Consider the following 25,976-nt stretch of genomic DNA (forward strand, 5'->3'; position numbering starts at 1 on the left):
TCCCTGCTGCTGAGCACTTCTCCTTCCTACCACCTTGTAAAGAAGGTGCCTTGCTGCTTTTTTGCCTTCCACCATGATTGTAAGTTTCCTGAGGTCTCCCCAGCCATGCTGAACTGTGAGTCAATTAAACCTCTTTCCTTTATAAATTACCCAGTCTCAGGCAATTCTTTACAGCACTATAAAAACAGACTAATACACCATGGGTCAGCCAGCAAGAGTATGGGATGACAGGGTAAGGTAAGGTGGCTCTGTGCCACTTTGTCCTCATCAGGGGAAGCAATATGGAAGACCTTCCACCAACTGGAATATCCCTGGCCTCAGTGGCATAGAGGAGGCAGCATGGGAAGGTTTGCATTGACTCTTAGTCTTCTGCCTGAAAGTGTCTCCTTTCTTGTTAGTGTTCCCTTGGCCAAAGCAAATCTCATGGCATACCTGACTTTGAGGAGATGGGGAGTGGCATTGTTCCCATGTGCATGGAAGGAGAAAAACCAGCATATTGAGGAACAGCCTCACAATCACCATTTTGCAGATAGACAGCGGGGTGAAGAAGATAGTAATTTTTTCCAGTGCTCAGAGCCCTCAAATGTGTTAATCCTTTCCAGACAGGGAGGAGGGAAGGCTGGTAGCTCCCCCTTGCATTTGAATAAATGCAAGCAGTAAGACTACACATCCTTTCTCCTTCTCCAGACCCCATGATTCCTACATTTCTCCTTCAAATGTCCTACCTTGATCCCAACTAACAAGGACTGGTCTTCTCACTGCAATAGAGGCTGGGTTTATGGCCTTTCCCACCATACACTCAGGGCTGCCTTCTTAGGGAGTTTTGTACGCAGCCTTGACATCTGGATTGTCTTCACGGTGAATCCTTGCTACTCTTGGCATGAAAACAGTTCCAAGCATGGAGCTGATCCTCTGCAGGGCGATCACCCTGGCTGTTAGCTTCCCTTCCTGTCCCCTCTTCCCCAGGCCTTGTTGACCATCTCTTCCCACGCAGCATCTGAATCCTGGGGAGCGGACTGAGGGTGGCCACTTTGGAGCCAAGGGGTTCTAAAGCCTCCCAATTAAAAGATGCCAAGTGAAATTTAGGAGTCATCTGAGGGTTTCATCTTCTCTCACTAACTTATAGGACATCCCTCTTTGCTTCAAATGCCTCATTATAAAAGCCAACTGCCCTCCCAAGGAGCAATCTGCTGTCCAGTCAGCCACAGTTAGCTCACAATGCAGCCTGGTCTCCAAGGCTCCAAGACCGCCTCCCTCGGGCCCATATCACTAGCTTTTACCAGCTTCATCCTTTTTGGGATGAAAGGCTGGGTCTGAAAGGTCAGTTCTGATGAGCCTAAGCTTTTTAACTAAAGTCACCTGAATTGCTCACTCCTTTATTGCAGTCATCCTATGGCCTGGTTTAGCTAGGACATACTCCCAAAGGAATAACTGACATTTATTTAAAAATTTGCTGCAAACTGAGCTGTTTTCAAAAGTAAGGTCTAATTTAAAACTTAAAAAAAAAAAAACACCTTTTCCTTTTGTGGTTCATTATCATCTTCTACATTTCTCTTTCTTTTTCTCTCTCTTAAAACTAGAAGTATTTCACCCTGGCTTGCCAAATGATTTTTATCTCAGTAGAAAAAGAACTCGCTATTTCCTGAAAATCTACCACTGCCCCCATCTCCTTTTTAAAATACATTTTGTGCTGGGAATCAAAGTCAGGTAACTTGATAAGGAGTTAATGAACACAAATTAATTCTGTCTGTATTTGAAAGAGGGACAGCCTGGCCTCACAGAGTTATCTTATTTGCTTTTCTGGACATGACACTTTCTGGTTGGAAAATCTAGGTACTTGAAGGAAATAAATAAAGGCATACTATTTTCCCCCTGGAGTAAGGTGATTATGTATGTGTAAATTATTCAGATAATTTTGGCGGGTGGGTGGGAGAAATTTCATTCCAACACATCTGGCTAATTGCAAGGAAATTGTCATTTTGACCCTCTGTCATGTGGACAATTTGCATTAAATCCTGGGATAGGGAATGGGAATTTTAAATAGTGTTTGTGTGACAGCTGCAAAAACAGTATTTTAATCATCCTTGGTCTCTCCTTCTGGAACAGGCTTGTACAGCCACAGAAGAGGTCCCTGACCTTCACTCTTCTCTGTTTTCTAAGGCTTATGTTCCCAACGACAGAACACACTTACTCCATAATCTTTCTGGACTTGGAGAAAGACTTCCCAGTTTGAGGAAATATGTGTTTTTCAAAGCTGACAACATTCTATACTCTGTACCACTATTGAATGATGTTGCTTTGAAAGTGACATAGAAAAAAGGGAGTATGGGGGGATGGGGATAAGAGGCCACACTCTATTTTTTATTATACTTTTAAGTTCTAGGGTATATGTACATAATATGCAGGTTTGTTACATAGGTCTACATGTGCCATGTTGGTGTGCTGCACCCATTAACTCGTCATTTACATTAGGTATTTCTCCTGACACTATCCCTCCCCCTGCCCCCCACCCCATGACAGGCCCTGGGGTGTGATGTTCCCTGCCCTGTGTCCAAGTGTTCTCATTGTTCAATTCCCACCTATGAGTGAGAACATGCAGTGTTTGGTTTTCTGTCCTTGTGACAGTTTGCTCAGAGTGATGGTTTCCAGCTGCATCCATGTCCCTACAAAGGACATGAAGTCATCCTTTTTTATGGCTGCATAGTATTCCATGGTGTATATGTGCCACATTTTCTTAATCCAGTCTATCACTGATGGACATTTGGGTTGGTTCCAAGTCTTTGCTATTGTGAATAGTGCCATAATAAACATACGTGTGCACATGTCTTTATAGAGGCCACAATTTTATATCTGGTCCTGTTAACTCATATAACTGTGTCTTTGAGGCAGGAAGAATCAGGGCAGTGCTGTGGAGATCACTGTTGTGTGGTGTATGGCAGGAGTGACAGCTGGTGGTCTAGGACTGCCAATGTCATACTTGAGGGTTTGCTCTTAGTATTGGCTTCCAAAGAATATCAAATCATAATGTAGAGATGACCAGAGGTGAAAAAGTGACATCCCAGGAGACTTGTGTAGCTTCTTCTGGCCAAAAAGAACTAAATAAACATCAAGACACTTCTCTTTTTTCTTCTCCTTTTCTAATTAATTATTAGCAGCTCTTTCTAATGATGTTAGCTAGTGGGTGATGCTAGAGGAACTGGAGGGTGGAGGGAAAGTTGGAGATGTGTCTGATACCACTCCATTTCTTTGTCCAAGTGCACTTTCTCTCTTCCCTTTATTTTCCTCATTGGAGAATGAGGCTATGCTTTTTTAAAAGAATCAGATGAACATCTCAAGTCTCTCTTCACCTACTTTCCAGGTTCCCTGCTTCAGGACAGTCTGGTATTCATGGAGTTACCATCTCCCAAGAATGGAAAGCATCTTCTTCATTTACCAGTGGCGACATATGAGAGCATCATTTTCATGATAAACAAATTCAGGTTGCAGCAAGTTAAGTGACTTTCTTCCAGGGCAAATAAAAAGTATTATCGGAGGCTGGGCATGGTGACTCACGCCTGTAATCCCAGCACTTTGGGAGGCCAAGGGGGGTAGATCACGAGGTCAGGAGATCGAGACCAGCCTGGCTAACATGGTGATATCCCGTCTCTACTAAAAATACCAAAAATTAGCCAGGTGTGGTGGCACGCACCTGTAGTCCCATCTACTCAGGAGGCTGAAGTCGGAGAATTGCTTGAACCCAGGAGGTGGAGGTTGCAGTGAGCCGAGTTCGTGCCCTTGTACTCCAGCCTGGGCAACAGAGTGAGACTGTCTCAAAACAGAAAAAAAAAAAAAAGAAAAAATAAGTATCACCCGAATCAAGGCCAGGTTTTGGGTCTTCCTTAATTCCTAATATGTTTCTATATGAGTTAATTGTGTTTTACTGTATGCTCTTTGCATGTACGTAGAGTATAACTTATCAGTGGAAGGTTGACCTGCCAGGAATCGCTTTGTGCAATATCTAGGACTTTTGAAAGGACTCACCAGAAATCAAGAATGATATAAGCAAAATAAGATAATTTTTGTTCTGAGTAGCATCTCTCAGAACACAAGACCAGAGTATAGCTGTCCTCAAGAAATGATGAAACTAGGCTGGATAGCTTATAAATACACTCCTCTCCATACATTGAAGCTTGTGTGTGCGTTCGCACACTCTTTCTTTCTCTGTTTCTTTCTCTTTCTCTTTGTTTCTTTCTCTTTCTTTCTCTTTTTCTCTGTTTCTCTCTCTCTTTTCCTCTCTCTTTTTCTCTCTTCTCTTTCTCTCTCTCTCTCTTTCTCTTCCCCATTGATGCAGCTTCCTCCACACACTCCTTGGAACTTAGGCTTGAGATGAGTTTAAAATAAGCACTCGAGAAATTATGCTAACTTAGATGGAAAGTCTCCAGCTGCATATTATTTTTATATTAAACATTCTCTTGAAATTTAAACAGTAAAACCAAAAGACATGACGGTGTCTCTTTTTTACAAATATTCTTTTCAACAAAGGTGAATAATTTACCAAATTTTCTTTAGCATTGCATTCTTGGTGAGACCAATTATAATAAATGAGTTGGATTATTTCCATTTATTTGTTGCCACTAACATTTGGGGAATGGATTTGTATTTGTGTGCACATGTGTAGAAGTCTGGGTAGTCCTTGCAGAATTTATCTTAAGCTCAGCTAGAAATGTAAAGGCTCTGGCAAGCTAAAATGCAATTATTAGGCCGAAACTGAAATATCGACAGGAATTTCTAAAGTGAACATTTCTCATCAATTGTATTTTGAGGATATTTCCCTAATCATTTTGCTTCTTTACGGATCTCATTCTAGAAAGTGGAGGATGTGCATTCCACTTCTTTATGATCTCAGCTGAAATGTTACATACACGATTTCACCTTTTTAAGGGTTCCCTCCATGTGTTGGGTAGCTATCTATCAGCTCCAGCAGAAACCACCTGAATCTTTCTCCAGCTCTGGATGTTTTGAATGAGGTGACTTGGAATGGGGATGGATCTGTGGTCGGGTCTCGCAACCCAGCAGAGTACAAGAGTTATTGGCCTCAGGATTCTGGGGTTTGAGGTGCTTGGTCAAGAATGACAGAGGGTTGAGATGCTTGGTTGAGAGGTGCTTGGTTGAGGTCTCTTAGTTGAGAGACAGAAAGGGGCAAACCCAGGACACCAAAAGGATAATGCTGGCAATGCTGGTGGAATTCAGATGGGTGGGGAGTGGGGAGGACTCCAGTGTGCTCCAAATAAGGCTCCCTTAAAATAAGTGGGCAGTTGCCTGTCTTGAGTTCCTGGATTCCATTCTCAATATGCATGCTGAATCATTTCATTTTCTTCCTAAGGCTTTTCAATTTGCCTTCCAGGATTACAAATTGATTTAATCTGCTAAGGCAGACTCAGGCTTGTTGGTACCAAGGTTATTCAATGTTGCCAAGTGGCCATGAGATCTTCAGAAAAGTGCAATAGAGAATTATTGAAGCATTGATTTGTCATCTAAACCAAAATTCTCCTTCTCCCAAGTATCTAGCTATCTTTGGTATTTTTTTTCTGAGTTATCGGTGAGTCAGACACCCAGGATTACCTATTGATGATGTGACTTCAGCTATAAATAATCCAGATAAGTCTCTATATTCCTTTTCCATGTGCTAATACAACATACTTTCTTGTAGCCTATTTACTAAATGCATTCTCTTTGAATTCCAGCCAGTTTTCATAATAAGTAAGAATTAAGGTTAATGACATGAAAAAATTAGGATAAGACAGTAGAGGACTTGAAATCAAGTTTCTGATTTACTAATAACCAACTATATGACCTTAGAAAAGCCATCTAACTTTTCTGAAGGTCTGAGATGTTCAATGGGAATTGGATGGGCTAAGACACTGTGTTGGAAAGCCAGTGGAAGGTGCCACTGATTTCTATGTCACCCTTGCTTAGTTCTTCTTTTTGCAGATATTTTTTAATAAAAGAGTTAATCACACTCTAGCCATGACATGGAGGTGAGAAGGTATAATCTCCTAGGGGCAATGGTAAATACAGGTAACCTAGAGATGGGATTTAAGATTGCCCTATCACAGCAATCTATTTCTTCCCTAACACTCATCTCCTTCCTAGGCTATTCTTGGGCTTCCTTGACATTTATTCATTTGGATGAACAAATTTCTTTCTCTGGAGCCTTTTGTGGTTGCCTGTGTTAGTTTTCTATAGCTGCCGTAACAAATTACCATAAACCTAGTGGTTTAAAACAACACACATTTATTATCTCCTAATTTCTGTAGGTAAAAAGTCCAACATGGGTCTCACTGGGCTAAAATCAAGGTATTGGCAGGGCTGTTTCTTACTAGAGGCTCTGGGGAAGAATCAAGTTCATTCAGATTGTTGTCAAATTCATTTCCTTGTGGTTACAGGATGGAGGCCCCTGTTTCCCTGCTGGCTGTCAGCCGGGTCACCTGCACCCCTTGGCTCCTGTCTCTCTTGCTCCTTCTTCAGAGCTAGCAAGTCAAGTCAAAATTCTCATTTCGACCTCCCCTTTGGCTTCCTCTCTTGCACATACCTCTGCCTTCCTCTCCTTTTAAGGGCTCATGTGATTACATTGAGCCTACCTGGATGATCCAGGCTACTCTCCCTACTTTAAGGTCAGCTGATTAGCAACCTTAATTGCATCTTCAAAGTCCCTTCACAGAAGTACCAAGGTAAGTGTTTGAATAACCAAGGGACAGGAATCTTGGGATGAAGAAAAGGATCTTTACAATCCTCTGTGCTGCACCATCCTACAGGGTGTATTAAGCCATTATCAGTCACTAACACCTTTGTGGAATTAGCCTAATGGGTGGATTTCCAGTATTACTACCAGCTAAAAGGAGTATGATGATTTTTTTTAAATTGCTACATGAGAAATTACATGGGAGATTAATTACTTCAGTGTTTGAGATGGTCAGGGGTTAGAAATTTTTGGCAAGAGCACATGAGGGCAGTGGGGTTCTAAGCTAGGTAGCATAGATGGAGAAGTTTTCCCTAGAGAAAAACAAAATGCGAGACTTTCCAAAGGGAAAAACAGTCATTACTTAACATTGGTCTGATATGTTTGAGGTTGAGAAGTACCTCCTGATTTATAAATAATAAAATGCTATTGAAACATACATTGTCTTCATTTGAAGTATAGCTTCTAAAATAGGTTTTAAAAAAGCTTTTAAAAAGTATAGCTTTTTAAATAAAAATTCAGTTTAAGAAAAAACTGAATTTCTTAAACATTTGAGAAAATATTTGAAAACAATTTGCATGAGCTGGGTATAGAAGAAATCCTTTTCTTCTCCCTTTTCCCTTTCTTAGTTTTAAAAGTTGAATTCAATTACAATTTAATCCTAGACACATGAAATGTACTCTTTGTAGTATTGTGCAAATAGCTTGATAGATACAGATAATGTTAGCATATAATATCTGCTGCTTCAAAATACCTGCAGGGGCAAAAATTTACTGCCTTCTTTGATGATATAACATACATAAAATATGCATAAAGATATACTTTATGTATATTTCTATTTGTCCATATTTCTACCTACAGAGACATATTTCTGTTTCTCTCTCTCTCTCTCTCTCTATATATATATATGTCAAAGTCTATATAATATATGCCATGTTTTTATATGGACATAAATACAAGACTTTGCATTCTTGAACAAAAGCAATTGCAATATTACATAAGTATTGCACAAGTAACTGCAATATTACAAGTTTTATTTTCACTCAGATTCCATTATTACATGACTCTTTTCTTAATTCCCCTTGGAATGGATGTAGGTCTCATCCAAATACCCAAACAGAATCACTTCCTAATTGCAAGTCCTTTCTATGGCAATGGAAAATATATTCTTCTTACATGTTTGTTTTGTGGTCATCAAGGTTTCCCATCCACGGTCTTTCTGTGAATTCCCTTTGGGCTTAGTTTGGCCCAAAGGAGTGTTTGCAGGAGTGACTGGAAGACAGGTTCACTTTTGATAAAGGCATATCATTTCATCAGATTTGACACATTCAGAATCCGACCCACCCTCAGTACCTGGGGTTTTTCAAATCATACATTAATCTGTGTCAAATTGACTATTGTCTGGTATGTTCAGGCCCTTGACTGGAAGTAACAGGGCTGAGAGAGAAAAGAAATCATATCCTGTCAATAAGCGCTGGAAATATTTAGTGTGGCAAGCTCTGTGTTTTCTTTCTTATGAAAAGCTGATTAATATTCAGTGGTTGAAGGTTAATACCCCATTCATTTTATTCACTTTACATCCTGCACACAGCAGTGACTGTTCCAATTTCAACCCCTAATTCATACAAATCTGGTTCCAATCAGGAGATTAGTAACTTACTGCCTAAGCAGAAACAAATCACACAATTGCTAAGCTTATCTTTCTACCCATGCACAGACACGTACATGTGCTTGAAATGGACTCATTCATGGGCAGATGCAGATTCATACAGACAGCAAAGCTTCATCAATGTGGATATAGCTAGGAAATTTCATTTGCTGGCACAGCATGTGATAGGGACAGATACATGAAACTGACATGAAGAAGGCACTGTCTACATATATTCAGATGTGCCCAAGTCTCGAAACTGATTCAATAATTGTGTCCCTATTATGTCTTCTATATCACAAATATTTCTGTACTGAATCATATTTTAAACATATTAGGATGAGTCATTATTAAAAGACTCCCTACACTTTGTTCTTTCACAGACTATGGCTTTATTCTGTGAGTTAACTACCACAGCTCAGTATGTTTGTTTACAAATTCATTTTTATGTTCAAAGGGTTTCCACACAATTGGACACCACTTTTTTTAAGGAGGTGAAATTGCAGCAGGATGAACCTGACAGTAATGATAAGCGAAGTTTTTCTGATTATATACGTAAAACTTCAACACAAGTCACCAAGGTAGGAAGAGAATTCACATTTCCTGAATATTTTTTGAAATCATATCTCATTTGTCTGGAAAGGATTAAGATCAGCCCTGCAGAGGTCTGTTCTGAGGCTCCTTGTTTAGCGAGTCTGTGATTTAGGGATATCTGTCCCTAGTCATTCTGCAGGAAAGATGAGGGTAGGTGGGCATCTGCACTCAGGGTAGGAGGGAAGGTAGGGTAGGTATGTGAAGCGGTTTGCTCTTTAGATGATGGCACACAGAAGTTGACCTAAAGAACGAATCATCACAGCGACTGGCCATCAGATGGCGAGAATAATGGTGATTGTTTTGTTGTTTTTAAATATTGTGTATATTTTTGCTCAACACATATGTTATGCTGCTACAAAACGGACACAGTGAGACTAAAAATATGTCTCAGTGTTTCATACTACCAGTGCTTTATTTAGGGGACTTGATTTTGATTCCTTACTGAAAAGGATGTTTTCCAAAGCCTTGGAGAGATGGGAATGAACGTGATGCTAATACAGCTTAATTGAAAGCCTAAAATCGATTCATCACCCAGAGACCTCTAGGGTTTCATCCTCCTTTCCTTTCCTTTTTGACTCCTATATTACAGAAAAAGGCAAAGTGCCAGATTTAGAGCTTACAAAACAAATACAAAAGCAAAAAACCCACAAAAATCACCACCACCATCATCACTGAACAACCCTGTCTTAGAATCATATCTCTTTCACTTGCTGGTTAAATGGCCTTGACTTCTCTGAGCCTCTTACTCTAGATGGAAGATGAAACAATGCAAACGTGATGCTTAGAACATCACAGGACCTCAATGGTGGCCATTAATTACAGGTTTGATGTGAGGACTATGAATTCATATTTGTGAAAATATTTGGAAATCTATGCATTGTTAAATTATGCATCGTTACTATTTCTTGGTGTAATTATATATACATTTTTTAACCTTTAAGTTCAGGGGTGCAAGTGCAGGTTTGTTTCATGGATGAATTTGACTCATGGGGGTTTGTGGTACAAATTATTTTATGACCAAGGTATTAAGCCTTGTACCCTTCGGTCATTTTTCCTGATCCTCTCCCTCCTCCCACTCTCCACCCTCCAAAAGGCTCCAGTGAGTTTTATTCTTCTGTGTCCATGTGTTCTCATCATTTAGCTCCCACTTATAAATGAGAACATGCAGCATTTGGTTTTCTGTTCCTGTGTTAGTTTGCTAAGGATAACGACCTCCAGTTCTATCCATGTCCCTGCAAAGGGCATGATCTCATTCGTTTTTATGGCTGTGCTGTATTCCATTGTGTATACATACCACCGTTTCTTTATCCAGTCTGTCTTTGGTGGGCATTTATGTTGATTCCATGTCTTTGCTATTGTGAATAGTGGTGTCTTTATAACAGAATGATTTATATTCCTTTGGGTATATACCCAGTAATGGGATTGCTGGGTCAAATGCTGGGTCAATTTTTGTCTTTAGGTCTTTGAGGAATCACCACACTGTCTTCCATAATGGTTGAACTAATTTACACTCCTACCAACAGTGGATAAGCATTCCTGTTTCTCCATAACCTTGCCAGCATCAGTTATTTTTTGACTTTTTAATAATAGTCATTCAGACCAGTATTAGATGGTATCTCATTGCGGTTTTGATTTGCATTTCTCTAATGTTCAGTGATATTGAGCTTTTTTCATATAATTGTTTGCCACATGTATATCTTCTTTTGAAAAGAGTCTGTTTATGTCCTTGGTGCAATTATATTTCAAATAGGTGAGTTTTTACCTGTCTGTGTCTACCTACTTGATATGGTTTGACTATGTCCCCACCCAAATCTCATTTTGAATTATAGTTCCCATAATCCCCAAATGTTGTGGGAGGGACTCCATGGGAGGTGACTAGATCATGGGGGCTGTTCTCATGATAGTGAGTTCTCATGAGAACCGATGGTTTTATAAGAGGCATTTCCCCCCTTCACTCTGCACTTCTCTGTGCTGCTGCCATGTGAAGGATGTGTTTGCTTCCCCTTCTGCCAGATTGTAAGCTTCCTGAGGCCTCCCCAGCCGTGCAGAACTGCGAGTCAATTAAACTTCTTTCCTTTATAAATTACCCAGTCTCGGGTATTTCTTCATAGCAGTGTGAGAATGGACTAATACACTACTTTCCCCAACCAAGCTTCAGCCCTAGCCTACCACCTGCTGTGTTCTCTTTGAATTGGAGGAAACACCATCACCTTCATTTTTAGGTAAATCTTAAGCATCTTACAACTACTGCTAAAGGCCTGGGTCAGCAAGCGCCTGAGGAGCTGGGGAAGTTTCTATCAGCAGGAATTGCAGTTCTGATGAAATTCATAACATGCCTGTCATACAGTGCTTGAGAATATGGAGGCCCAGATCTCAGATTAATACCCAGAAAGCCACATTTTATTCATGAATGCCAAGTCACACTAACCTGGGGAAGTCCTTGGAGTCTTAACTGGGACTTTCCAGACCGCTTTCTGACCTGCACCATCTTTTTTTTTAACTGTGGTAAAATATACACACCATAAATTTATCATCTTAACAATTTTCAAGTGTAGAATTTAATGGAATTAAGTACATTTACATTGTTGTGCAACCATCACGACTATTCATCTCCAGAATGCTTTTCATCTTATAAAACTGAAATTCTGTACTCACTAAACACTAATTACCTATTCCTCTTCCCTCAGCCCCTGGCAGCCACCACTCTAGTTTCTATCTCTATAGATTTGTCTACTCTCAGTATCTCATATAAGTGGAAGCATACACTATTTCTCCTTTTGTGACTTATTTCATTTAGCATCATGTTCGCAAGGTTCATCCTTGAGACATGCATCACCCCTTTTTGTGTGAGGAGGAAGCGGTAGCTACACCCCTAGAAGCATTTAGGGGGTGTCGAGGAACCAACACCTTGAGTCTCCGTGAGGTCATTGGGTACTGACAACAATCCAAGGTGAGATATCAATGCTAGCCTTACTTGTAACTGGTGATGATAAACCACGATCAGCAGCTCTTGACATTCCAGGGGTTCTGAAAAGAATTCTAGGAGACAAGGACTCGCACCAGAAAAGCACTGGGAGGCAGCTCTTACGTGCAGGCAGTCACTACATGGAAACTTGTGATAGGGTTTCTCACTGCAGGGGAAGGCTCACTATAGCAGCACTTTCTCTGTCTATTTCACAGATGCCATCAGGAGGGATCTTTGGCTTGGGGAAACACTGTTTTCTCTTCCTGCCTTTGGGTGACTGTACAAACTTAAAAAAAAAAAAAAAGGAAAAAAAAAAGAAATCCTCCAGCTTCAGCACAGCTCCACACAGGGTGTCTAGCCAAAATGCAAAGTTTTACCACAGTGCACAAGCAGACAGTGTTTTTCAAGTGCGGGAACAGAGTGAGGTGCCTTTCAGCACCTTTTTCGGCACTTCTTTAAAAAATGATTTAAATTGGAGGCAATAGCACCAAATGCTGAACATCTGACATGCAGACAAGACTTAATGAATCATACACTTTAACAACATCACTCTTCTCTAGCCACTTGACTTGGCGTCCATGGTTGTTGGTTTTTTCTCCCCCACAAAAACATTTGTTCTGCAGACCATTTGCTTGTTAGAGTGTCCTGGGCAACTCTTCATATTCATGGCAGGGAGAACTGGCCCAGGAAAACCTGTAGACCTGAGTTCCTCTTAGAGTCCTCTCTTTTTCTCTGGATCTGAATTTCAGAGGGAAAAGACAGCAGTGCTCCTTAGAGACTGGACTTAGAACCACCTTTAGTCTATCCCCAGCTTAATCTCTTGCAGAATATTCAAGTTGCACAACCAAATGTTTTCAACCCTACAACATCCAGCATCATCATGACTGATTTGAATCAAAATACCAAAAAGCACGTCATTTTGTAGGTAGAAGAATTCTAATTCAGAGGAAAAGACAGTAATTCTGAGTATTGCGTTGGAGCGAATCATTATCCTTGGTGTCACAAATTAAACCTCACTTGGCAGGGGATGGTAGTATAGCTCATAGCTTGCTGATAATTGCCAAGGGCACAGGCAGAGTGCACAGAGGCTGCCCAGCTTTGACAAGGATTGTGCATCAGTGTCTCACCTGCCTTTCTGATGGGTAACTGTCTGATCATTAGTCTGCTGGCACTCAGCACCATGGGCAGGGAGGATGATGAGGCCATTCCTTCTGTGACGGCAACGCATGCAAACAATTTAATCTTCCACTCCAATTCTTAATGTAAATGTTTAATATAAACCTGATGTTAACATGATGTACATGAATTTACTGGCAGGCAAAGCTGGGATTTACATTATGCTGAAAATCAGATGTTCTTTACAGCAGGGGTTGGAAAGCCCTTAGAGAAGGCAAGGATTTCTTTTTCAGTGGCAGGTGTACCATGCCCATGGCATCATGGGGGACCAGCCACTCACCAATGCTGACCCTGTGACTAGCAGTTAGAATTTAGCTAATGTCAAAAGAGTACAATGGCTCAGTAAAAATATGAATTTCTATGTCTAAAATTTTCTATGTCTTCCTCTGACACAGAAAATGTCCACTCTTGGCTGTGTGTGGACATTGGATGATTATTGGATCACCCCACACCCAAATCCAATAATTTCTTTGCAGACTGTTCCATGAATAACAACCTAGACTCTAGACCACCAGCTGACAAACTAAAGTCCGTGGGCCAAATTAGGCCCGCAGCCTGTTTCTGTATGGCCACAAGCTAAGAATAGTTTTTACATTTTTAAATGGTTGGAGGAAAAAAGCAAAATATTTTATGGCATGTAAAAATTATATGAAATTCAAATGGCAGTCTCCATAAATAAAGTTCCATTGGCACACAGCCATACTCATTCATTTATGTACTGTCTATGGCTGCTTTTGCACCATGATTGCAGAGTTGAACAGTGGTCACAGTGACTATAAGCCCACAAAAATTAAAATATTTGCTATTTGTCTCTTCACATAAAATGTTGGCACAGCCTTGCTCTGGATAGCCCATACTCTATGATGCTATTGATAACAGTAGCTAGCAACTGCTGATTGTTTTTTTGTACTAGGTGTGTACATTGACTGCCCCATTGGCACATGTAGTATACAAAATCACTTTTAAAAAATTAAGTGTTTATAGCATTGTCATCTACCTTTTTGTGCTCCTTTAGATTTAGGCTCTTCTACATGTTAATGCTTATTGGGAAGGAGATTTGTAACAATCCTTCAAAGTTTACCATATTCCCAGATGTTTGATGCTTTATAAATCAGGTAAGTATTTCACAAAACTGGCTGATCATCAGTACTACCAGGGGATCTTAAAGGATGCCTGTGCTGGCTTGGTGCAGTGGCTCATGCCTGTAATCCCAGTACTTTGGGAGGCCGAGGCGGGTGGATCACCTGAGGTTAGGAGTTCGACACCAGCCTGGCCAACATGGTGAAACCCCGTCTCTACTAAAAATACAAAAAATTAGCTGATGTGGTAGCACGTGCCTGTAATCCCAGCTACTCAGAAGGCCGAGGCATGAGAATCGCTCAAAGCAGGGAGGCAGAGGCTGCAGTGAACCGAGATTGCACCACTGTACTCCAGCCTGGGCAACAAAGTGAGACTCCATCTCAAAAAAACAAAACAAAACAAAACAAAGCCTGTGCATAATGAAGCAGGATCTGGGGATGGAAGCGAAGACTTTTGTTTGATTTTTATAAGTCCCACCAGTGATGCTAAGAATCAACCTGATTTGGGAACAACTGGACAAGCTACAGTCATGCACCATATAACAGCTTTTTGGTCAATGGCAAGCTGCATATACAATGGTCCCATTAGATTATAACGGAGCTGAAAATTCCTATCACCTGGTGACATTGTAGTCACCATGTGATAAGATATTTCTCACGTGTTTGTGGTGATGCTGATGTAAAGAAAGGTACACTGCCAATAACATAAAGCTCTAGCATGTACAAGTACATATGGTACCTAATACTTAATAGTGACAATAAACGACTGTTACTGGTTTATGTATTTACTATACTATCCTTCTAACACTATTTTAGAGAGTACTCCTTCTACTTACATTTTTTTAAAAAGTGAACTGTAAAACAGCCTCAGGTCCTTCAGGAGGTGCTCCATAAGGCAGCATTGCTATCACAGGAGATGACAGCTCCATGCATATTATTGCCCCTGAAGAGCTTCCAGTGGGACAAGATGTGGAGGTGGAAGAGAGTGATATTTATAACCCTGATCCTGTGTTAGGCCTAAGCTAACGTGTGTGTTTGTGTCTTCGTTTTTAACAAAAGTGTTTAAAAAGCAAAAAATAAATAATTTCAAAATAGAAAAAAGGCTTATAAAATAAGGACATAAAGAAAATATTTTTGTACAGCTATACAATGTGTTTGTGTTTTAATCTAAGTGCTATTACAAAATAGTCAAAGTTTTAAAAAATTGGAATGTTTATAAAGTAAGAAGTTATAGTAAGCTAAGTTTAACTTGTTATTGAAGAAAGAAAAACTTATTTTATATATTTTTTTGAGACAGTCTCGCTCTGTCGCCCAGGCTGGGGTGCAATGGTGCAATCTCGGCTCATTGCAACCTCCGCCTCTCGGGTTCAAGTAATTCTCCTACCTCAGCATCCCGAGTAGCTGGGATTATAGGCATGTGGCACCATACCCAGCTAATTTTTGTGTTTTTAGTAGAGACGGGGTTTCATCATGTTGGCCAGGCTGGTCTTAAACTCCTGGCCTCAGGTGATCCACCCGCCTCAGCCTCCCAAAGTGCTGGGATTACAGGCGTGAGCCACCGTACCCGGCCCGAAAAACACTTTTTAAAATAGATTTAGTGTAGCCTAAGTGTAGTGTTTATAAAGTCTATAGTCATGTACAGTAATGTCCTAGTCCTTCACATTCACTCACCACTGACCCACAGCAACTTCCAGTCCTGCAAGCTCTGTTCATGGTAAGTGCCTTATACAGGTGTACCATCTTTTTCTCTTTTATACCATATTTTACTGAACCTTTTCTATGTTTTGATATGTTTGCATATACAAATACTGGTCATTGTGTTACAATTGCCTACTTCATTCAGCACAGTAATATATTGTATAGGATTGTAGCTTAGGAGAAATAATTCTCGGAAAGGATCTCCGTCATTAAATGACACAGAACTATAATTTTATGTTTCAGAGAGATATGTCATGTATTGTAGATAGCACCTGATTTGAAACTCCTTCAGAGAAGCTGACTTCCCTATTAAAAAAAAAAAATCTCTAGCCTTTCAGTCTATCTATCTATCTATTATTATTATTATTATTTTGAGATGGAGTCTCGCTCTGTCGCCCAGGCTGGGGTTAAGTGGAGTGTTCTTGGCTCACTGCAAGCTCTGTCTCCCAGGTTCACGCCATTCTCCTGCTTCAGCCTCTCGAGTAGCTGGGATTACAGGCATCCACAACCATGCCCGGCTGATTTTTTTGTATTTTTAGTAGAGATGGGGTTTCACCTTGTTAGCCAGGATGGTCTCGATCTCCTGACCTCGTGATCCGCCCGCCTCGACCTCTCAAAGCGCTGGGATTACAGGCGTGAGCCACCGCGCCCAGCCTTCTATCCCTTATTGAAGTAGCAAGATAGGACCCTGTATACAGAGTGCCTAAACCTAGTAACTTGAATGACTAGATAGCATGATTCCTGATGACATGTATTGACTCCCTTTCCCTTCTTGTGAAAGAATTCCCCTATGCAAACAACATTGCACCCATAGAACACTGAATTCTTAGATGAAGATATTACAGCAGCCTAGGACTTACCTCATTAGAGCACTCCAGCACTCCTTCTGTTCCCAGCCAAATTTTTACTAGAGAGCCAGATTGATCTTAATTGAGAATGAAATTTTCTACCTGGTCTTAGTGTAACCTCCTAGGAAGGTGAGGTGAAATTATCAACAAATTCAAAATCTGCACTTTTATGATGGGAACCTAATTTTTTCCTCTAAGCTTTTAGGATTAATTTCTCTAGTTTATAGGCTGTATGGAAATGTCCCAAGGTCCCTTCGGCTCCCTGAATGAAATAATTAGCTGCACATGCTATCCAACACTCTTCTATACTTTGGCCCCTCATTAGTTTCAAATCTCAGTTTAATTTCCAGAAGAAATAGTTCAGGGTTTCCTGAGACTTAGCAATTGAATCTGGCTGACTACAGGGGGTCTCATATCCAGACTGCCTTTTTCCTGATTCTCCACCGACCTTTCGCCACCTTTTCCCCCCAGTCAGATCTCCGTAAGATGCAGTTTTGCTGCCTCTTGCGTGTGCAAATGGGGCAGACCAGAAATTGTTTCCTGAAAACCAAATGCTTCTGTTTGCTCTCTTTCTAATTACTCCTGGAGTTTGATGTGAAACCAGTAGCTTTCTGGCATAGGTTTTCTTAAGTCTATCCCCGGTAAACTGGTGCAACCCTAGAATCAAGTGGTTAAGCTGTTAACTCAGAAAAATGATGCGAATTCATGTCATTTATTCATTCGATGTGAATCATATGTAAATACCAGGATTTTTTTTTTTTAACATTGTAAACCTGAACTCTATGGTTAGTGCTTTTTTCATTTCAACCTTCATATGCATGCTGTGGGTTTGACCAGCCTAGAGAAAAATGAGAGGTTAGATCTCATCAGGGCGTTTTGAATCTCGTTTTCAGCACCAAGTCAAGTACACAGTAGATCTTAAATAAGACGAGACTATTTTAAGATAACACTCTGTTATTGTTATAAAGTTTCAGGTTTTAAAAACTACTTCGATTAACTCATATATTACTCTTCCCGGAAATGTAACAAAATGAAAAGTATATTCCATATATTCTATTACTTTGGGTAAAAGTTCTCAAAGTTCTTCCCTGGATGATTTGTTAGCTCAGATGTTAGATTGATTAGGTTACTTTTAAAAAAATGTTTGTTTATAGAGACAGGGTCTTGCTATATTGCCCACGCTGGTCTTGAACCTCTGGGCTCAAGCGATCCACCTGCCTTGACCTTCCGAAGTCCTGGGCTTACAGGCATGAGCCACCACACCCAGCCCCAATTAGGTTTTCACTGATGACTTTGGACAAATTAATTTCTCTGATACTTATTTTTCTCATCTATAAGATGGGAGTAGTAATACCCTAAACTAGAGGGTTCAAATGAGAATGAAATAAAAACTTATTTAAGTACAGATTTTGGCACACAAATATGTTTCCACTCGTCTGTACCCCAACTCCCTCCATCCCATGTCTTCATTCCAGGAAAACAAAGTTTTAATGGGAGACTTCTAGGTGACTTTACCCTAAGTTATGCATTCAATTCCTGGGAATCACCTCTGCTCCAATTTACTTTTGTATGATGGCTTGAAGAGTTGGGTTATTACAACTATGTCTGGGCAGGTAAACCCTTGTTAGATGGGCTGAAGGCAGACTGCAGATAAACTGGGCTGAGTTCTCCCATATACTTATTTTCATCAGTCACATGCCTTACCAAATGTTTCTCTTAAATTGTTAAAGAAAGTTAACGTGATGGCTAATCCAAGATGGTGTTTAGAGAGCCTACTTTTCCTCTGGATTTACAAAAATAAGCAAATAATGTGGAAATTTTGAGATGTTAGGAAGCTGTGAGAGATAATATATAAGGAAGAGATATAAGAAATGGTCTTGTACTATTTTGCAAAATGATATTACACTGGCCATTTGTCATGTCTAGGAAAATGTGAACACGTCTAAAGTGCAGTGTTTTGCGTATAATTTACATAAGAAGTGGGGAGGTGAACTGGGTGAACACCCTCCAGTAAGTACTACTTCTGGACATTTCTTTTGCATCTTTGATATAGATTATTTTTTCCTCCTGGCGTTTGAGACCTCTGATAATTATGTTTTTGACAAGCAGAGATACTCTGGAAAACGTGAATTTTAGTATCAAGGAGAAATAAATTGGATTTTCAATTCTGTTTATCAGCTGTTCCCGATTAGGCAAGGGTCTCAAATTTGTTGACCTTTAATTCCCTCATAGCTATGTTTTTTCCTGTGTTTGTATTGAGAATTAATGGGTTAATGTATGTGTACACTCAGCATATACTAGCTGCTTAGTTCTATGTCAGGGTTCATATTTCAGTGTTCAAAATGTGGCCAGTTTTGTTTTAGGCACTTAAGTCTTCCCTTAAGCTTTCCTGGATATATTGTAGGCTTGTATTTGCTGCCTTATTTGCCTTTTGCTTCTGTTGGGTGGCTTTCCTCCTGTTGAATCACCTACTCAAAATGATCTTCTTACCCAAGTCAGTAACTTCAGTCTTTAGATTCATAGTCATCAATTCATTCACAACCTAGTTCAATGCCTAAATCCTCCAAAAATCTTTCATTGACCAACTGCATTTTATGACCCATCATTTATTCATTGTTGCATTCATACTTCTGTGCATATTTTGAACTATAATACTTTTGCTTTCTTTCCAGCTGTAATTATTTGACACATGCCTATTTTCTCGTCTCTTTCAGACAATAATTTAAAAGGCAGAGATTGTGGCCTAATGCTATGTCAATCAAAGGAATGATAGTATCTAAGACCATGCCGATCATACAATAGGCAACTACAGAAGGCTTGTTAGTGTGAATTTACTTGATTTCATATAAAAAATGACTACAAAATTACTTATTGGTCTTGTCCTTTTATTGCTTGGTTTATATCCTTGTTGCTTACTTGATACTGGCTGAGAATGGAGGGTATTGATTAAAAGTTACCATTATCATGTATCAAGGTCGGCAAAGCAGTTAGTTCTCAAATATCCAGCTTATTTTTTTTTGTACATTTTTGTGGGTATGCAGTAGGTGTGTAAATTTATGAGGTATATGAGATATTTTGATATAGGCATACAACGCATAATAATCACATCAGGGTAAATGGGGTATCCATCACTTCAAGCATTTGTCATTTCTTTGTGTTACAAACAATCCATTGATACTCTTTGCATTATTTTAAAGTGTACATAATTACTATTGACTGTAGCCTCTAGTAGCCATCCTTCTGTCTTCATGAGTTCAATTGTTTTAAGTTTTAGCACCAACAAATAAATGAGAACATGCAAAGCTTGTTCTCATAAATCTCATAAATCTGTGTTGTCAGATTTATTCTGGAAGCAGAGTTTGGCTTCTTGAAGTTGAAAAAAGATGAAACTGGAATCTGGTTACTTTTCCCAGAGGTTCACTCCAGCTCCTGGCCTGCTGATTTCCACTAGAATGAAATTACTAGCTTCAGGATGACACTCCTATGCCCCATTCCTGCCTGGTAGCTTGTGGGTTATGATACAAATTGTGGGATACTAACTTGGTAAATTCTCCCCAAACTAACAGAACATTTTTGGAGTGATGCTACATTGAATTTCAGTTGCCATGGTAACTCAAGTCCCCTTTCCTCCTACATATTCCCCATTGCACGTCTTCATCTTTAATCTTCTGCAGTCTTGAATCAGTGATCGTCCTAGAAATGGACAAAAAGAGAGACTTGTATCAGGATCCCCTTAGGTTCAGGAAAAAAAAATTGTGACACGACTGTCTCAATAAGAAAGATTAAGTGACACAATAAAATATCCTATTGATAGGAAAATGTAGGTTTGATTAATTCTTCAGGTCAGAGACATTCTTCAGGGACTTGGGTTCTTTGCAACTGCTTTGTCATTCTCTCTCTCTCTATATATATACACACATACATATATGTACATACATATATACATATATAGAGAATTGTATAGAGAAATTCATATAAAATATATATTTAAAATCTATATATATAAATAAATATATAAAAAAATTATATATTTATATATAATTTTTTTTTCCAAGACTGAATCTTTCTCTGTCACATAGGCTGGAGTGCAGTGGTGCAATCTTGGCTCACTGCAACCTCCGCCTCCTGGGTTCAAGCAATTCTCCTGCCTCAGCCTCCCGAGTAGCTGGGATTACAGGTGCACACCACCACACCTGGCTAATTTTTGTATTTTTAATAGAGACGGAGTTTCACTGTGTTGGCCAGGCTGGTCTCAAACTGGCTGGTCTTGACCTCCTGGCCTCGTGATCCGCCTGCCTTGGCCTCCCAAAGTGCTGGGATTACAGGCGTGAGCCACCGTGCCCGGCCCATTCTTAGCATATTATCCTTGTCTTCATCCAGCTTTCCTGGCATGTGCAAGATGGGTCCTGCAGCTTCAAGGGTCACAGACATTATCCTATGCAAAAAGGGGCCTTTGCTTTCTAGTTCTTTATAGTAACAAGAAAAACATTCCCTGAAACGTTTCCCCTCAGACTTTTCTTATGTTTCATTAGTAAGAATTGAGTCATGCATCTTTTTTTTAAATCAATCCCTCTCAAGGAGAAAAGGAATACCATGATTGAGTTTGATTAGTCAATATTCATCACTTTTGAGTCACATGTAGGAGGAATGAAGAGCTGAACAAAATAGGGGCAGGCCAGCACGGAAGGGTGGGGAAGGGTCAGTGATGTGGTCAATAAAGGAGAGTTGGCTGCTCTACAGCACAATGTACAATAAAGGGGGCTTATGGGATGTTTTCACTGATATGGGTAAAAACGGTTCTTCTGAAAGATGACAAAGGTTAATTAACTTAGCCAAGTATCTTTCCTGAAATACTCAGGACTGTGTGCTTAGATAAGTGGATTCTGAATTCCATATTATTTGATTGCCCTTGTCTGTCCTTATTAGACCATGGCATTGGTTTTCTGGGTAATGTTACCAGAAGTGACATTGAATTCTTGTAATTTTGTCATTGACAAAGCCATAACATGGTGAATCAGTGTCCTTTGAATGTTTTGGTGGAGACCCGTCTCCAATAGAAACAACAGTAGCAACACTGTGTAAGACCTGCATCAGGACTCAAGTTGGATTTAATGCCAAATCCACAAAAATAAAAGAGGAAAATATAATTGGGAAATAGATATTTAGGAGTATAGACCTCATATTGAGTTGTTTTCCTTGGATGAAATTATGCATGGATTATTTTCCTCTTTATGGGACAAAACATGATGCTGCATTTCTTTACAATTAAATTAAGGCTAAAGAATGACAAAGACATTATCGTTCATATGATGTATTTAAAAGATATTACTTGTGCTTTACCAGAATAGAGTGTAGAATGCCTTTACTTTGTTGCTTTATGTAATGCCAAATTATCAGGGCAAATCCTATTAAGGGGTTTTAGTTCCCATTTGATATTTGGCTTTCTTCTCTGCTAGCTGCCAGCGCATGGAGATGCCTCAGGATTCTTTAGGCTGTGGTTGGACTTAATTTAGAAATGCAAACTCTTAAATTGAGAATATTTGTCCATTAATTCTGTCAAATATTTATCATATCTATAATCATTGACTTCTTTCTTACAATTGTCTGCTCACTTGTAATTTTCCTCCAGTAGTCTGTAAGCTTCTGGTGAAACTTGTTCTTAGTGTGTCTTCCATGTCTGACATACTTATTGAGTGATAGGGGCTTGGTAAATAGTTCTCCAGTGTTTGAACTCTCAGTGAGCTTTTAATCTAGGAAGAAGATAAGACATGTAAGCAAAATAATATGCTGGGTAATATGCTGTCATAAGAGATGGACAGAGATTTATTGAAATTTTGAAGACAGAAATCACATATAATATACTCATTCATATTTTGAAACAATTCCATCTAGTTGCTTAGATAGCACACTATAGTCCTCTATTCATAAACAAACCAAATCACTTGTTAAAAGTTCACAGAATCTAAATATTGATATTTATTGTTAGTGTTTTTTCTTCAGCTTGGTCTTTGCTGTTAATACTTCTGATTGTATTATGAAAATTGTGTAGTGAGTTTTTCAGCTGTATCAGATTACTTTATTTCTTCCTTAAAATTACTGTCTTTCAGCTCTTGTATCATTTTATTTGGTTCCTTAGATTTCTTGGATTGGTTTCAACTTTCTTCTGAATCTCAATCATTTTTGTTGCTATTCAGATTCTGAATTCTGTGTCATTTCAGCCATTTCATCCTGGTTAAGAACCATTGCTAGGGTGCTAGTACAGTCATCTGAAGGTAAGATGCTCTGGCTTTTTGAGTTGCCAGAGGTTTTACATTGGTTCATTCTCATCTCTGTGGGGTGATATTCTTGTAATCTTTGAAGTTGCTGTCCTCTGGATAGGATATTTTGCTTTTATATTCTTTGGTAGCTTCGAGGGTTTGACTGTGGTAAAAGTTGAGTTCAGTTGACTGGCTTCATTTCTGGATGTTATTGGGGCCCAGTGCTCAACTCTGCCTTCCAGGCTGTGTGCTCTAACACTATTACCAGGCCCACAGCTTTGTTCTCTGTTCCTCCCGAGGTAAAGCACCTGCTGTGCTGAAGGGGCCAAGGTGTTCCCAGTCTGCTGGCAGCAGTGTCAGCATGCCTGCTCTCATGCCGCTGGCAGCTATGTGGTGGTTCCCATGCATGTGCATAGTGGAGGTGGTACAGCCAGGATTGTGCACGTGCAGATGGTGGTGGGGCAGCGGGCTATGCACACTTGCACCAGTGGTGGTGGGGTGGCGGGGTCTGCACATGCACACTCCCACCAGTGTCAGTGGGGCACTGGGGCCCACACATGTGCACTCATGCCGGTGGTGCGAGGGCTGTGATGTCTACGTATGTGCTGGCAAAGCAATGGGGGGAGGCTGCACATGAATGCATGCTGGCCAAGCAGTGAGAGGAGGCTGCAGGTTAGTGCATGCCAGCCAAGCAGTTGGGAGAGACTGCTGGTGATTGTGCACTTGCCAAGCAGTGGGAAGAGGCTGCAGGGGGGTGCTTGTCAGCGAAGACTGCCCTGCTGAAGCTCTATGATTGTTAAGTGGTGTGTGCTGGGACAGGAGCTGTGGTGGTGGCCACTGGGGAGAACCTCAGTTAGGCATCCGAGGCTGTGCTGCAAATGGGCATGGCCAAGCAGGAACTCTAGGAAAGGCTGGCAGATGGGGACACTCAGATCACACTGGTTCCATCCAATGGGCAAAATAACCCTGCTCTATCCAGGTCTGACAGTCAAAAAGGGTCAAAATCACCTAGAGGTACGTTATAAGCTTTGGAGGATGGGCATCCTTGACCATGCTCTACTGCAGTCTTTCCTATGCCAAACCCTCTGTGCTCTGCACAGGCTGGAGTCCTGTCCCTGCCACTCCTCCAAGCTGCTCTCTGTCAGATCAAATATCCATGAGGGTCATGGGGTCTCCTGTAGCTAGGATTCTGGAGGTCTATGGTGAGAATGGGCCACTCCTCACCTACTAAAGTCACCCCTTCCCCAGGAGTCGCTGGGGGCCAGGAATGAGTCTTTATGATCAGCAGCCCTGTGCAGGGCTCCTACTTTCCTCCCACTTCAGCCCTCAGTCTACATCCTCCTTCTGTTCACTCTCAGTGCCTTCCTCCTGAAGATCTGCTGAGAGTGCCTGTCTTCTTGATGGTTTGGTATCCTGGTGAAAGATGCTCTTCCTAGCTGCATCTATTCAGCCATCTTGGGTTCCTTCCCTCCATTTTTATATCGCTATAAAATAATACACGAAGCGTGTTAATTCATAAGTAAAAGAGGTTTATTTGCCTCATAGTTCTGCAGGCTATACAAGAAACATGCTGCCAGCATCTGCACCTGGAGGACTTGAAGCTGCTTCCACTCGTGGTGGAAAGCAAAGGGGAGCCAGGGTATGCAGAGATAATGTGGAGAGAGAAGGAAGCAAGAGAGAGGGGAGGTGCCTGATTCTCTTTAACAACCAGCTTTCATGAGAACTAATTGAATGAGAACCTACTCATTACCTGAAGGCCAGCACCAAGAAATTCATGAGGGATCTGCCCCATGACGTCCCATTAGGCCCCACTTACAACATTGGGGATCAAATTTCAACATGAGATTTGGAGAATCAAATATTCAAACCTATAGCAGTGATCTCTAAAGTCTTGATTTTTATTGTCAACCTCAAAGTAGTCTGTCTCCAAAGCCTCATGGAATCTCACCATGCACATTTGCAGCACAGCCCTTAGTCTTGTAGAGAACCCCACACAGACCTCTCATACCACTCCTTACTTTCCCCAACCCATGCACTTCCACTTTTTCTAGAATAATGCCCTGAAATTTCCATTTTCATTAATATTCCTAAACTCAGATCATGGCCTCCTCAGCTCAGCAGGACTGCTATGCTCTTTGGGTTCTACTTCCATGTGCCACAGTTGGGAAATCGTCCCTGGCAGAGAGCCCAGGTGAACATGGGGCTTACTTTATCCGTTTTCCTTGTTTCAAGAATCTCACCTGTAATCCCAGCACTTTGGGAAGCCGAGGCGGGCAGATCACGCGGTCAGGAGATCGAGACCATCTTGGCTAACATGGTGAAACCCCATCTCTACTGAAAATACAAAAGATTAGCTGGGCACGGTGGTGGGCGCCTGTAGTCTCAGCTACCTGGGAGGCTGAGGCAGGAGAACGGCGTGAACCCGGGAGGTGGAGCTTGCAGTGAGCCGAGATCGCGCCACTGCGCTCCAGCCTGGGCGACAGAGCGGGACTCCGTCACCAAAAAAAAAAAAAAAAAAAAAAAAAAAGTCTCAGTAGAGGGCTGTCTAGTTTGCTGTGCCTAGAAACAGGTGCCTTATTTGTGCTGTTCAATTTTATCATTGTTTACAGAGGAGAGCAATTCCAATACCAATTATCTATCACAGCTTGAAGCAGAAGCCTTCTCTCATTATTAAAAAGTTAAAAGCAGATGACTATGCTGTAATAAGAAGACTAAGCATGTACACATTCTGAATAATTAAAGTGAGGAGAGCTCAGAGCCGGCAGAGCCTGGGTTTGGTTCTTTTTATCACATTCTGTAGTGATTACTGAAGCCCTCTACACTCGCCCAGCCTGAAACGGATGCTTTGATGGGAGTTGTGATCTTTTCAGGATTTGAATGATGGCTCCTAGTTAGAAGTCAATATATCATCAAGAAATTCCAGAGGATTATAATTGATTAAAACTCACCATAACATATATCTGTTAGATAATTATTTATTTATTTATTTTTTG

The sequence above is a fragment of the Gorilla gorilla genome, chromosome 4, assembly GCF_029281585.2.
Source record: "Gorilla gorilla gorilla isolate KB3781 chromosome 4, NHGRI_mGorGor1-v2.1_pri, whole genome shotgun sequence".
NCBI classification, from domain to species: Eukaryota; Metazoa; Chordata; class Mammalia; order Primates; family Hominidae; genus Gorilla; species Gorilla gorilla.